The following is a 13,926-nucleotide window of genomic DNA, read 5'->3' as shown; positions in this document are numbered from 1 at the left end:
TTATTTAATGAAATATTCAGTACATGTATAGCAATGAATTGTACCAAAACCACCAGAGGCCGACAATTCTTTAGACCAAAGTCTATTTATTTTAAACTAAATAAAAGTTTAATCGCTTCACGAGATCCGTGTATCTGTTTATGTACAGCATACTGTTAATGCATTAAAGATCGAGTCCCCGGTGGGTACAACAGAGAACACCCGTGGATGCGCGTTCATATCTACCGTTTAAAATAAACTTAATAAATATAATTCTGTCCGCTCTGACAAAATAAGGTTTTATTTTAGATTTAGGGATTTCTTTAAACAAGTCTGTGATTAAAACATGTACAGCAATGCGCGCACCGACGGCGACAGAGAACTTACGCTGATGCGCTCTTATATCTGTCGTTAAGAAACTTTTAAATGTTTTAAGACATTTAAGCCCCTCTTGTGGTTTGAATTCATTAATGTCACCTAACATCCGAGTGTGTACATGCGTATTTACGATAAATGTAACACGATACGCATTGTCAAAATAAAAGGTTTCCTGAACATGGTATTCCAGTGCGTGTTTTTTGTCTCGCGAGTGCTCGTCATATTTATTGATGTGAAAAAAGTTTGATGTCTAAGACGTTCAGTTTCTGGACGGTTGGTTTTTACCAGCGGGCTCTCATTCTCACCACCCGTTATCACCCACCCAGTAGACCCCAGTGTGTCTGAACAGCGGTGGTGTTCAGCGGCCCGTATTGTTCCTAAAACTTCGTGTTGGTAAAATAAGTGTAATACAGCCGTTGACAAAAATTAAAAGGTTTATTTTAGATTTAAGGTGGTCCACCAGCGCCTTTATGGCAAACACTTCAGGTTCTAAAAGTTTGTAACACCAAGAATTTGTTTAATGAAATATACAGTACATGTATAAGCAATCCCCCGAGTCCATAATCTCCGGACGGGATCGCCAATACTCTTTTCTTTAGACTAAAGGGTATTTATTTTAACATAAATAAAAGTTTATTTGCATCACGAACGCCGAGAAACTGTTCATGCACCGCAATCTATTGTTCACGCGCATTAAAGGTCGATCACCGGTGATGACCAGAGTGTGTTTATATAAACTTAATAAATGTAATTCTGTCCGCTCTGGCAAAATAAAAGTTTATTTTAGATTTAGCCATTTCTTTAACCAAGTCTCTGATTAAAACAAGTTACTTTTGCTTAGGGCAATAGGCACATGCACACACATATCTGTGGTATTAAAAATAAGGTTTTTAAAGTTTAAGAAATTTAAACATTTGAAAAAAATCAAACATTTTAGAGGTGTCTGAGTAAACTTATATCTAATGTCATATGATCCGTACCGTGTCGCGTTCGTGTCTGTGTGCGTGTCCGTGTCAGTTTATGTATGTGTGTGTTATGCGATCGTAGAGTAGGGCGGGGGATGTGAGAGACTGTGAGGGTGTGTGTGTGTGTGTGTGTGTGTGTGTGTGTGTGTGTGTGTGTGTGTGTGTGTGTGTGTGTGTGTGTGTGTGTGGTTATCACGTGGTGGGGGTCCCAAATGATCAATGGCAGGATTTTTATGTGACGGACAGGCCCTAGGTCAGCCTGTGGGGTTAGATACAACATAGGTTAACATCTATCAACGCATAATAAGCAAACATGAAGTTGTATTGTACCTATGCATTGTTGCTGATGTTCCTAGTTTTGTGTATTTTTCTTGGACAGACTTTTGCTTTTCAGGCATGGTCGGTCTTCGGACTTTTGTCTTTTCATACATTTGTTCATAGTTTTTCTTCGCTGGCGTCAATTTGTGTTTGAGGATTTTTTTTTTTTGTGGACTCATCAGATGTACATACTTGTGTGTTTTTCTTGGACTTTTGCTTTTCGAGCTTGGTCTTCGGACTTTTGTCTCTTCACACATTTGTTCGGAGCTTTTCTTCGCTAGGGCCAAATCCTGTTTGAGATTTTTTTTTTGTAAACTCATGCACACGCTTGTGTATTTTTCTTAAACTTTTGCTTTTCAAACTTAGTCAGACTTCAGACTTATGCATACATATGTTCAAAGTTTTTTTCCTCGCTAGTGTCAAATCCTGTTTGAGATTTTTTTGTAAACTCATGTACACGATTGTGTATTTTTCTTAAACAAACTATTGCTTTTCAAACTTAGTCAGTCTTCAGACTTTTGTCTCTTCATACATTTGTTCAAAGTTTTTCTTCGCTAGTGTCAACCCGTGTCTGAGATTTTGTAAACTCATGTACATACTTGTGTATTTTTCTTAAACTTTTGCTTTTCAAACTTAGTCAGTCTTCAGACTTTTGCATACATTTGTTCAAAATTTTTCCTCGCTTGGGTCAAATCCTGTTTGAGATTTTTTTTTTTTGTAAACTCATGTACATACTTGTGTATTTTTCTTAAACTTTTGCTTTTCAAACTTAGTCTTCAGACTTTTGCATACATTTGTTCAAAGTTTTTCTTCGCTAGGGCCAAATCCTGTTTGAGATTTTTTTTTGTAAACTCATGCACACGCTTGTGTATTTTTCTTAAACTTTTGCTTTTCAAACTTAGTCAGACTTCAGACTTATGCATACATTTGTTCAAAGTTTTTCTTCGCTAGTGTCAAATCCTGTTTGAGATTTTTTGTAAACTCATATACACACTTGTGTATTTTTCTTAAACTTTTGCTTTGCAAACTTAGTCAGTCTTCATACTTTTGCATACATTTGTTCAAAGTTTTTCCTCCGCTTGGGTCAAATCCTGTTTGAGATTTTTTTTTTTTGTAAACTCATGTACATACGTGTGTATTTTTCTTAAACTTTTGCTTTTCAAACTTAGTCAGTCTTCAGACTTTTGCATACATTTGTTCAAAGTTTTTCTTCGCTAGTGTCAACCCGTGTCTGAGATTTTGTAAACTCATGTACACACTTGCATATTTTTCTTAAACTTTTGCTTTTCAAACTTAGTCAGTCTTCATACTTTTGCATACATTTGTTCAAAGTTTTTCCTCCGCTTGGGTCAAATCCTGTTTGAGATTTTTTTTTTTGTAAACTCATGTACATACGTGTGTATTTTTCTTAAACTTTTGCTTTTCAAACTTAGTCAGTCTTCAGACTTTTGCATACATTTGTTCAAAGTTTTTCTTCGCTAGTGTCAAATCCTGTTTGAGATTTTTTGTAAACTCATGTACACACTTGTGTATTTTTCTTAAACTTTTGCTTTTCAAACTTAGTCAGTCTTCAGACTCTTGTCTCTTCACACATTTGTTCAAAGTTTTTCTTCGCTAGTGTCAAATCCTGTTTGAGATTTTTTTGTAAACTCATGTACACGCTTGTGTATTTTTCTTAAACTTTTGCTTTTCAAACTTAGTCAGTCTTCATACTTATGCATACATTTGTTCAAAGTTTTTCCTCGCTAGTGTCAAATCCTGTTTGAGATTTTTTTGTAAACTCATGTACACGCTTGTGTATTTTTCTTAAACTTTTGCTTTTCAAACTGGGACAGTCTTCAGACTTGTTCTTAGTTCTATCTGCTCAGACAATATTTTGCTTTCATCAATCGTCTTGCTTTCTTTGTAAGCGACATCATATATCTGTGATGGTTTTTGTGAATACAGATTGTTTCATTTCTATAGTTTATGCAACATTTTGGCAAACTCTTAAAATTAGTGCTAGATGATTAAAACAACAACGCAAAGTATGTTTTAGATTTACTTACTAAATCTTTCACGACGAAACAGCGATGATGTACATAACGAAGACTGCAAAATAATAAAGAGTGATTAAATTAAGATGCAAACATCTACAAATTGGCAATGTTTTTATCTATTGGTACCATTTTTAAGGCTACATGTCCAAACTATTTCAAACATTGCCAATTTGTAGATGTTTGCATCTTAATTTAATCACTCTTTATTATTTTGCAGTCTTCGTTATGTACATCATCGCTGTTTCGTCGTGAAAGATTTAGTAAGTAAATCTAAAACATACTTTGCGTTGTTGTTTTAATCATCTAGCACTAATTTTAAGAGTTTGCCAAAATGTTGCATAAACTATAGAAATGAAACAATCTGTATTCACAAAAACCATCACAGATATATGATGTCGCTTACAAAGAAAGCAAGACGATTGATGAAAGCAAAATATTGTCTGAGCAGATAGAACTAAGAACAAGTCTGAAGACTGTCCCAGTTTGAAAAGCAAAAGTTTAAGAAAAATACACAAGCGTGTACATGAGTTTACAAAAAAATCTCAAACAGGATTTGACACTAGCGAGGAAAAACTTTGAACAAATGTATGCATAAGTATGAAGACTGACTAAGTTTGAAAAGCAAAAGTTTAAGAAAAATACACAAGCGTGTACATGAGTTTACAAAAAAATCTCAAACAGGATTTGACACTAGCGAAGAAAAACTTTGAACAAATGTGTGAAGAGACAAGAGTCTGAAGACTGACTAAGTTTGAAAAGCAAAAGTCCAAGAAAAATACACAAGTGTGTACATGAGTCCACAAAAAATCCCAAACAGGACCCGACACCAGCGAAGAAAAACTCCGAACAAATGCATGCAAAAGTCTGAAGACTGACTAAGTTTGAAAAGCAAAAGTTTAAGAAAAATACACACGTATGTAAATGAGTTTACAAAAAAAAAATCTCAAACAGGATTTGACCCAAGCGGAGGAAAAACTTTGAACAAATGTATGCAAAAGTATGAAGACTGACTAAGTTTGAAAAGCAAAAGTTTAAGAAAAATATGCAAGTGTGTACATGAGTTTACAAAATCTCAGACACGGGTTGACACTAGCGAAGAAAAACTTTGAACAAATGTATGCAAAAGTCTGAAGACTGACTAAGTTTGAAAAGCAAAAGTTCAAGAAAAATACACACGCATGCACATGAGTTCACAAAAAAAAAAAATCTCAAACAGGACCCGACCCAAGCGGAGGAAAAACTTTGAACAAATGTATGCAAAAGTATGAAGACTGACTAAGTTTGCAAAGCAAAAGTTTAAGAAAAATACACAAGTGTGTATATGAGTTTACAAAAAATCTCAAACAGGATTTGACACTAGCGAAGAAAAACTTTGAACAAATGTATGCATAAGTCTGAAGACTAAGTTTGAAAAGCAAAAGTTTAAGAAAAATACACAAGCGTGTGCATGAGTTTACAAAAAAAAATCTCAAACAGGATTTGGCCCTAGCGAAGAAAAACTTTGAACAAATGTATGCAAAAGTCTGAAGACTAAGTTTGAAAAGCAAAAGTTTAAGAAAAATACACAAGTATGTACATGAGTTTACAAAAAAAAAAAATCTCAAACAGGATTTGACCCAAGCGAGGAAAAATTTTGAACAAATGTATGCAAAAGTCTGAAGACTGACTAAGTTTGAAAAGCAAAAGTTTAAGAAAAATACACAAGTATGTACATGAGTTTACAAAATCTCAGACACGGGTTGACACTAGCGAAGAAAAACTTTGAACAAATGTATGAAGAGACAAAAGTCTGAAGACTGACTAAGTTTGAAAAGCAATAGTTTGTTTAAGAAAAATACACAATCGTGTACATGAGTTTACAAAAAAATCTCAAACAGGATTTGACACTAGCGAGGAAAAAAACTTTGAACATATGTATGCATAAGTCTGAAGAGTGTCTAAGTTTGCAAAGCAAAAGTTTAAGAAAAATACACAAGCGTGTGCATGAGTTTACAAAAAAACATCTCAAACAGGATTTGACACTAGCGAAGAAAAACTTTGAACAAATGTATGAAGAGACAAAAGTCTGAAGACTAAGTTTGAAAAGCAAAAGTTTAAGAAAAATACACAAGTATGTACATCTGATGAGTTTACAAAAAAAAAAAATCCTCAAACACAAATTGACGCTAGCGAAGAAAAACTATGAACAAATGTATGAAAAGACAAAAGTCTGAAGACTGACTATGTTTGAAAAGCAAAAGTTTGTTTAAGAAAAATACACAAAACTAGGAACATCAGTAACAATGCATAGGTATAATATAATTTCATGTTTGCTTATTATGCGTTGATAGATGTTAACCTATGTTGTATCTAACCCCACAGGCTGACCTAGGGCCTGTCCGTCACATAAAAATCCTGCCATTGATCATTTGGGACCCCCACCACGTGATAACCACACACACACACACACACACACACACACACACACACACACACACACACACACACACACACACCCTCACAGTCTCTCACATCCCCCGCCCTACTCTACGATCGCATAACACACACATACATAAACTGACACGGACACGCACACAGACACGAACGCGACACGGTACGGATCATATGACATTAGATATAAGTTTACTCAGACACCTCTAAAATGTTTGATTTTTTTCAAATGTTTAAATTTCTTAAACTTTAAAAACCTTATTTTTAATACCACAGATATGTGTGTGCATGTGCCTATTGCCCTAAGCAAAAGTAACTTGTTTTAATCAGAGACTTGGTTAAAGAAATGGCTAAATCTAAAATAAACTTTTATTTTGCCAGAGCGGACAGAATTACATTTATTAAGTTTATATAAACACACTCTGGTCATCACCGGTGATCGACCTTTAATGCGCGTGAACAATAGATTGCGGTGCATGAACAGTTTCTCGGCGTTCGTGATGCAAATAAACTTTTATTTATGTTAAAATAAATACCCTTTAGTCTAAAGAAAAGAGTATTGGCGATCCCGTCCGGAGATTATGGACTCGGGGGATTGCTTATACATGTACTGTATATTTCATTAAACAAATTCTTGGTGTTACAAACTTTTAGAACCTGAAGTGTTTGCCATAAAGGCGCTGGTGGACCACCTTAAATCTAAAATAAACCTTTTAATTTTTGTCAACGGCTGTATTACACTTATTTTACCAACACGAAGTTTTAGGAACAATACGGGCCGCTGAACACCACCGCTGTTCAGACACACTGGGGTCTACTGGGTGGGTGATAACGGGTGGTGAGAATGAGAGCCCGCTGGTAAAAACCAACCGTCCAGAAACTGAACGTCTTAGACATCAAACTTTTTTCACATCAATAAATATGACGAGCACTCGCGAGACAAAAAACACGCACTGGAATACCATGTTCAGGAAACCTTTTATTTTGACAATGCGTATCGTGTTACATTTATCGTAAATACGCATGTACACACTCGGATGTTAGGTGACATTAATGAATTCAAACCACAAGAGGGGCTTAAATGTCTTAAAACATTTAAAAGTTTCTTAACGACAGATATAAGAGCGCATCAGCGTAAGTTCTCTGTCGCCGTCGGTGCGCGCATTGCTGTACATGTTTTAATCACAGACTTGTTTAAAGAAATCCCTAAATCTAAAATAAAACCTTATTTTGTCAGAGCGGACAGAATTATATTTATTACGTTTATTTTAAACGGTAGATATGAACGCGCATCCACGGGTGTTCTCTGTTGTACCCACCGGGGACTCGATCTTTAATGCATTAACAGTATGCTGTACATGAACAGATACACGGATCTCGTGAAGCGATTAAACTTTTATTTAGTTTAAAATAAATAGACTTTGGTCTAAAGAATTGTCGGCCTCTGGTGGTTTTGGTACAATTCATTGCTATACATGTACTGAATATTTCATTAAATAAATTTGTGATGTTACAAACTTTTAGATCCTGCAGTGTTTGCTATAAAATCTAAAATAAATCTTTTACTTTTTGTCAGAGTGACAGTATTACATTATTACCACCATGGTTTTAAAAGACTCTAACTACTTTACAATCCACCCCTGCTGTGAATTATCTCACGGACACACACACACGGTCATGAGAGCAGCTTGTGAACGTTGACTGATCAGAAAACTAAAGAAATAGATCGATAGAAAATATCAGATTTAAGTTTAACCAGATACATCTAAAATGTTTGATTACTTATTGACTTTAAAGAAACTTTTGACAAAACAAACGTTTATATTCAACAGTATTTGGCATAAATGTGTGTCCGCTCCACCTAAAATCTAAAATCATACTTTTGTCAGAGCATACATGATAAGATTCGTTGTATAATAATATACATACATGGTTTTAAGAAGTCAATAATAAAAAACCCTGAAGATGGGATGAAAACGTCTTAAAACATTTAAAAGTTTATTAAGGTCAGATATAAGCGCGCGTCAGCGTAAGGTCGCCGTCGGTGCGCGCATTCACATGTTTTAATCAGAGACTTGATTAAAGAAATCCCTAAATCTAAAATAAACATTTACTTTTTGTCAGAGTGGCCAGCATTACATTTATTAAGTTTATTTTAAAACTGCAGATATGCCCATACACCCGGCGCGTGCACCGGTGAGCGAGTTTTAATGCGCGTGAACATAGAGAGCGGGTGATGAAAAGACTCACGGTTAAATTTTTCTTTAGTGTATAATAAACAGGTTTTCGTCTACAGAACCACACCGGTCCGCTGAACACCGACCCCGCTGTGAGACACGCAGTGGGGGTCGAGAAGCGCGCCCGGGAGAGGAGCGCACAGAGGACGGAGAAACTCCGGTCATAAAACCAGAAACTGGACAGTCTAAAACAATAAACTTATTTTTGACAGCAATAAACATGACACCGCTCCACCTAAAATCTACAATCATACTTTTGTCAGAGCATACATGATAAGATTCGTTGTATAATAATATACATACATGGTTTTAAGAAGTCAATAATAAAAAAACCCTGAAGATGGGTTGAAAACGTCTTAAAACATTTAAAAGTTTATTAAGGTCAGATATAAGTGCGCGTCAGCGTAAGATCGCCGTCGGTGCGCGCATTCACATGTTTTAATCAGAGACTTGATTAAAGAAATCCCTAAATCTAAAATAAACCTTTACTTTTTGTCAGAGTGGCCAGCATTACATTTATTAAGTTTATTTTAAAACTGCAGATATGCCCATACACCCGGCGCGTGCACCGGTGAGCGAGTTTTAATGCGCGTGAACATAGAGAGCGGGTGATGAAAAGACTCACGGATCTCATGAAGCGGTTAAATTTTTATTTAGTTTATAATAAACAGGTTTTCGTCTAAAGAACCACACAGGTCCGTTGAACACCGACACCGCTGTGAGACACGCAGTGGGGGCTGAGGGCTGGTGAGTACGGATGGGAAAAGAGAGACCGCGGTCATAAAAAGTGACAGAACCTGGACAGTCTAAAACTATAAACTTATTTTTGACAGCAATAAAACATTCGCTTGACAAAACACACACACACACACACGAAAAACAACGAGCTGATTGACACATCGTAAAACACGCACGGTCCGGATACTCGCTGTCTAAAGCCCTTGATATACGATTCTCAAACCTACAGAGACTTGATTAAAGAAATCCCTAAATCTAAAATAAACCTTTACTTTTTGTCAGAGTGGACAGCATTACATTTATTAAGTTTATTTTAAAACTGCAGATATGACCATACACCCGGCGCGTGCACCGGTGAGCGAGTTTTAATGCGCGTGAACATAGAGAGCGGGTGATGAACACACTCACGGACCTCGTGATGCGGTTAAATTTTTATTTAGTTTATAATAAACAGGTTTTCGTCTAAAGAACCACACAGGTCCGCTGAACACCGACCCCGCTGTGAGACACGCAGTGGGGGTCGAGAAGCGCGCCCGGGAGAGTAGAGCACACAGGACGGAGAAACTCCGGTCATAAAACCTGCCAGAAACTGGACAGTCTAAAACTATAAACTTATTTTTGACAGCAATAAACATGACAGCATAGGCTTGACATAAAACACACACACACAGGAAAAACAACGAGCTGATTGACACATCGTAAAACACGCACAGGATACTCGCTGTCTAAAGCCCTTGATATACCATTCTCACCCCCCAGTCACATTAGCTACAAGCGACAGAGACAGAGCGACAGGCTACCATTCATTTTCAATGGAAGTGGCCGTTTGCCAGCGACAAGCGACGAGCTCGGCGATGCGCGAGCAAGGCGGGGCCAAAATAGACAAGCAGGCTATTTTATGCAAATACTGAGCGATGCGACAAAGCGACTGCCAATCGGAGTGAAGGAGCAACGTGACGTAGGTCTGTGGTCGAGTCTGAGAAAATAATTCAAGATGGCGGACAATGCGCATTTATGTATATATCTGTTAAGTTTGGCATTTTATCTCAAATATTTTGTTACTTTTATCGAGAAATAAATACTTTTAAATCCAAAAACACCTTTCTTGTAACTTAACAATACCTCTAAAGTGACTTTTGATACCGCTTTTAGAAACTAGCCAAGGAACGCCCATCAAGCGGGTGCGTGTCGCTCGGTGTCGTTCACTTTTGTAGCTAATGTGACTGTAGGGTCAAACCTAGACAGATTGTACAGCTTTTGATTGATAGTCCCGCCCCCTGTCAAAGGGGGTCATAAATCAATCAAATTTTGACAGATAGTGGTCCCATATAACTACTCCTGTCGAAATCAATAGACCTAATTAAATAGAACAGTGAATATTCCAAAACAAATACTATAGTATAGACTGAAAAAAAAATGATTCATTCAATTTACTCGATTTTTTTAAGGTAAGTGGTCGCAATCAACCTACTTAAGCTACATTTCAACAAAAGTTTTTTTTTTTCCTTAAATGTAACCCAACAAATTGATTGCGACCACCCACCCCAATAAAATTGAATAAATGGAATGAATAATCTTTTCAATGTACATTATTGAAAACCTAGGACCAATGAGATTTCCGTTGCAATAAATACTGTAACAATTTGAAATATCAAAGTGTAAGTTTTAAATCTTTCAAATAGTTTCAAGTTCCCACCCAATAGTTTTACACTGTTCCAGTTATCTTAGATAACAATTCAATTATCTAACTTAATATAGCACAAACAGTAAGTACATTTTATTCTATTGTATAAGCTGTGTGAAATTAGATATTTGTACATTTGTTAGACATTTATTAAATGTGATAGAATTTGAAGAATAAGATCACAGAAAAAATGATTCATTCAATTTACTCAATTTTTTATGGTAAGTGGTCGCAATCAATTTATTTAAGCTACATTTAAACAAAAAATTTGAAAAACAAAACAAAAAACTTTTGTTTAAATGTAGCTTAAATTAATTGATTGCAACCACTTACCTTTAAAAAAAATGAGTAAATTGAATAATTCATTTTTTTCAGTGATCCTATTCTTCAAATTTACTGTCTTAAACAGATATGCTAATCACAGGCAATATGCCATATATAGTATATGAAGAGCAGACTGCTATTTCTGTCCTCAGTTTAATGGTGATGTATTTGCATTGTTTTTACTAATCCTCTAATTTACTACACTGAAAAAAATGATTAATTGAATTTAATACATTTTTTAAGGTAAGTGGTTGCAATCAATTTATTTAAGCTACATTTAAACAAAAAAGATTAGTAAAGTAAAATATAAAACTTTTGTTTAAATGTAGCTTAAATAAATTGATTGCAACCACTTACCTTGAAAACACTGATTAAATACAATGAATCATTTTTTTTTCAGTGTAATTACTTAAGTGTGGTGAAGAAGATATAGTTTCAAAGACACACTTTACTGTTATATCCATCCATTCGCCACAGACATTTAGCCACAGGGTCTGAAGCCTTTCCCAGCATCTTGGGGTTTTATTATTGTTTTTTTATTGTGCATTTTTGTATGATTTACCTCATGCAAATTCATACAAATTAGCCAACTCACAAAATACGTTCAAATCAGTTAGCTGACCATGAATATATATTGAATTATCATTTGTGTATAAGTTTAATAATCAATGTCATATTTAGTGTTCACTTTGTTTTCACATGTACAGTATGAGATTATCTCATTCTAATGTATGCATGTTTAATCTTATCAATGATCTTTCGAATACATCTGTTTTTAACTGATAATCCTCGAGGACAAGTATCTAAACCTTTACCCTATATAAAATATCAGCTCAGAAAAGTGGATCTTATCTAATCATTGAAACTACTGTGACCCCCAACATCTGTAAACCTATACATTTATGTATCCATACATACATCTATCTATCTGTACAAAAAAATTGAAAATTAGTAGGACATATGCCCGCACATCTGTAATCTGCATTTATACTTTCCTTTTGTTTTTTTACCAAGTTTCGTAATCAGATTTTGACTTTCCTTAGTAGATCCTGTATAATATAGCTCCAAAACCTTGCAGTTGACTTGATTTCAGATTTGATCTGAGTCTTTACAGCATAAAAATACAACTTTAAAATTTCACATAAAAACTCAGTTTTAACAATTAAACATGCAAAACGTTATTGTTTAAAAACATTTAAAAGTTGCATACTTAATGCTAAATGTTATCAAAATATAAAGATTTAGTGTTATCATGAACATAATTTTTACTTTTATGTTTATAACAGGTCTTGAATCATTTAAATAGGTTATCCATTATTCTAAACTGTAAAAAATAGCTGTTTTAGGGTGGTTTCCCGCACAGTTATGCCTTAATTATATTAGTTTTTTTACAAACAGACATTACAAAAATCAATGTGTGCATCTTGAGACAAAACGATGGTACTATAATGGTAATATATGTTATGATGTTTTTACATTAAGACAGCTCAAACGTGCATTTTAGTTTTGGGTCTAGGATAAGCCCTGTCTGTGAAACCGCCTAAATATTTAGGTTTAATCTAATTAGAAATACAAATGATTTCAACTTACTTTTTAATTTCAGCTAGTAATAATTTGCTATAAAAAAGTTAAAAGTGCTTAAAGTAACATAAAAGAAAAATATGTTAATATGACATATGCATTATAATGCCTTTCATTTGCTAAATAAATCAATAAACAAGCATTCATTATACTGTAAAAAGTGACAGTTAAAAAATACTTCAATTGGTAACACCTAAAAAATGTTTTTCAACTTAAATTTTTGATATTTAATGTGAAACAACTTTAAAAAGTTACTTCAACTGGTAACACCTTAAAAAATAACTTTTCTTCAACTTTCAAAATTTTCTCAATTTATGTGAAAAATGTAAGACAAAAAAAAGAGAAAAATTACTTAGGGGCGGTTTCCCGGACAGGGATTAGACTAGTCCTATACTTAAACACTTTTAAGAGCTCTCCAAACTGAAAACAACTTGCACTGATATATCTTAAAATACATCAGTGCCCTTTGTTTTACCTCAAAATGCACACAGGTAATGTTTTTAGTAAGGCATGTTTGTTAAAACTAGTTATATTTCCTAATTAAACTAAAGCTTAGTCCTGGATTAAGCTAATCCTGGTCCAGGAAACCGCCCCATAAAGTGAGAAAATTTAAGTTGAAAAGATACAATTTTGTAGGTGTTACCAATTGAGTTAACTCTTTAAGCTAATTCAACTTTCACTTTTTACTTTGTATTAATTGAAATTATTTCTTAGCATCTTACATCTCAATCTTAGATTATGCCAGAAAAAGCAATAAAGTAAAATAATGTCACACATATGATACAAGTGAATAATTTGTCTGTTGAATTCACAGACATTTCTAAAACAGCTTATCGTGCAGCGTTGAACGAGACTGACATGCCCTTCTTCACGTCATAAATCTTACCTGTTTCCTCCAATTGTTTCTTTACCAAAGAAGCCTTATCGAAAAAAACTTGAATTTATTTTCTTTTTTATAAACAAAAAATTTCACTAGAAAAAGACTTTCAATATCGCTTTTAAAGATGACTTAATCTCCAAGCAAAAAAAGTATCACCAAGCAAAAAAAACTCTAATTTTTACTGTAAAGAAAATGTGCAATGATATATGAGAGAAAGGTACACATGGTAGATTGTACAGTACAACTACATTTTTATAGTAAAGAACATGATGTGATTTTTAAATTGATTTTAGTGAATCAGAAACGAATTAAAAGGTGCGGGGGGTGGGGTGGGGGTTTCGTTCCATTGACGTTTCAGAGCTTCTGTAACACA

The sequence above is a fragment of the Misgurnus anguillicaudatus genome, chromosome 5 (genome assembly GCF_027580225.2).
Source record: "Misgurnus anguillicaudatus chromosome 5, ASM2758022v2, whole genome shotgun sequence".
NCBI classification, from domain to species: Eukaryota; Metazoa; Chordata; class Actinopteri; order Cypriniformes; family Cobitidae; genus Misgurnus; species Misgurnus anguillicaudatus.
The sequence above is the reverse complement of the archived record's forward strand: the minus strand, read 5'-3'. Positions refer to the sequence as shown.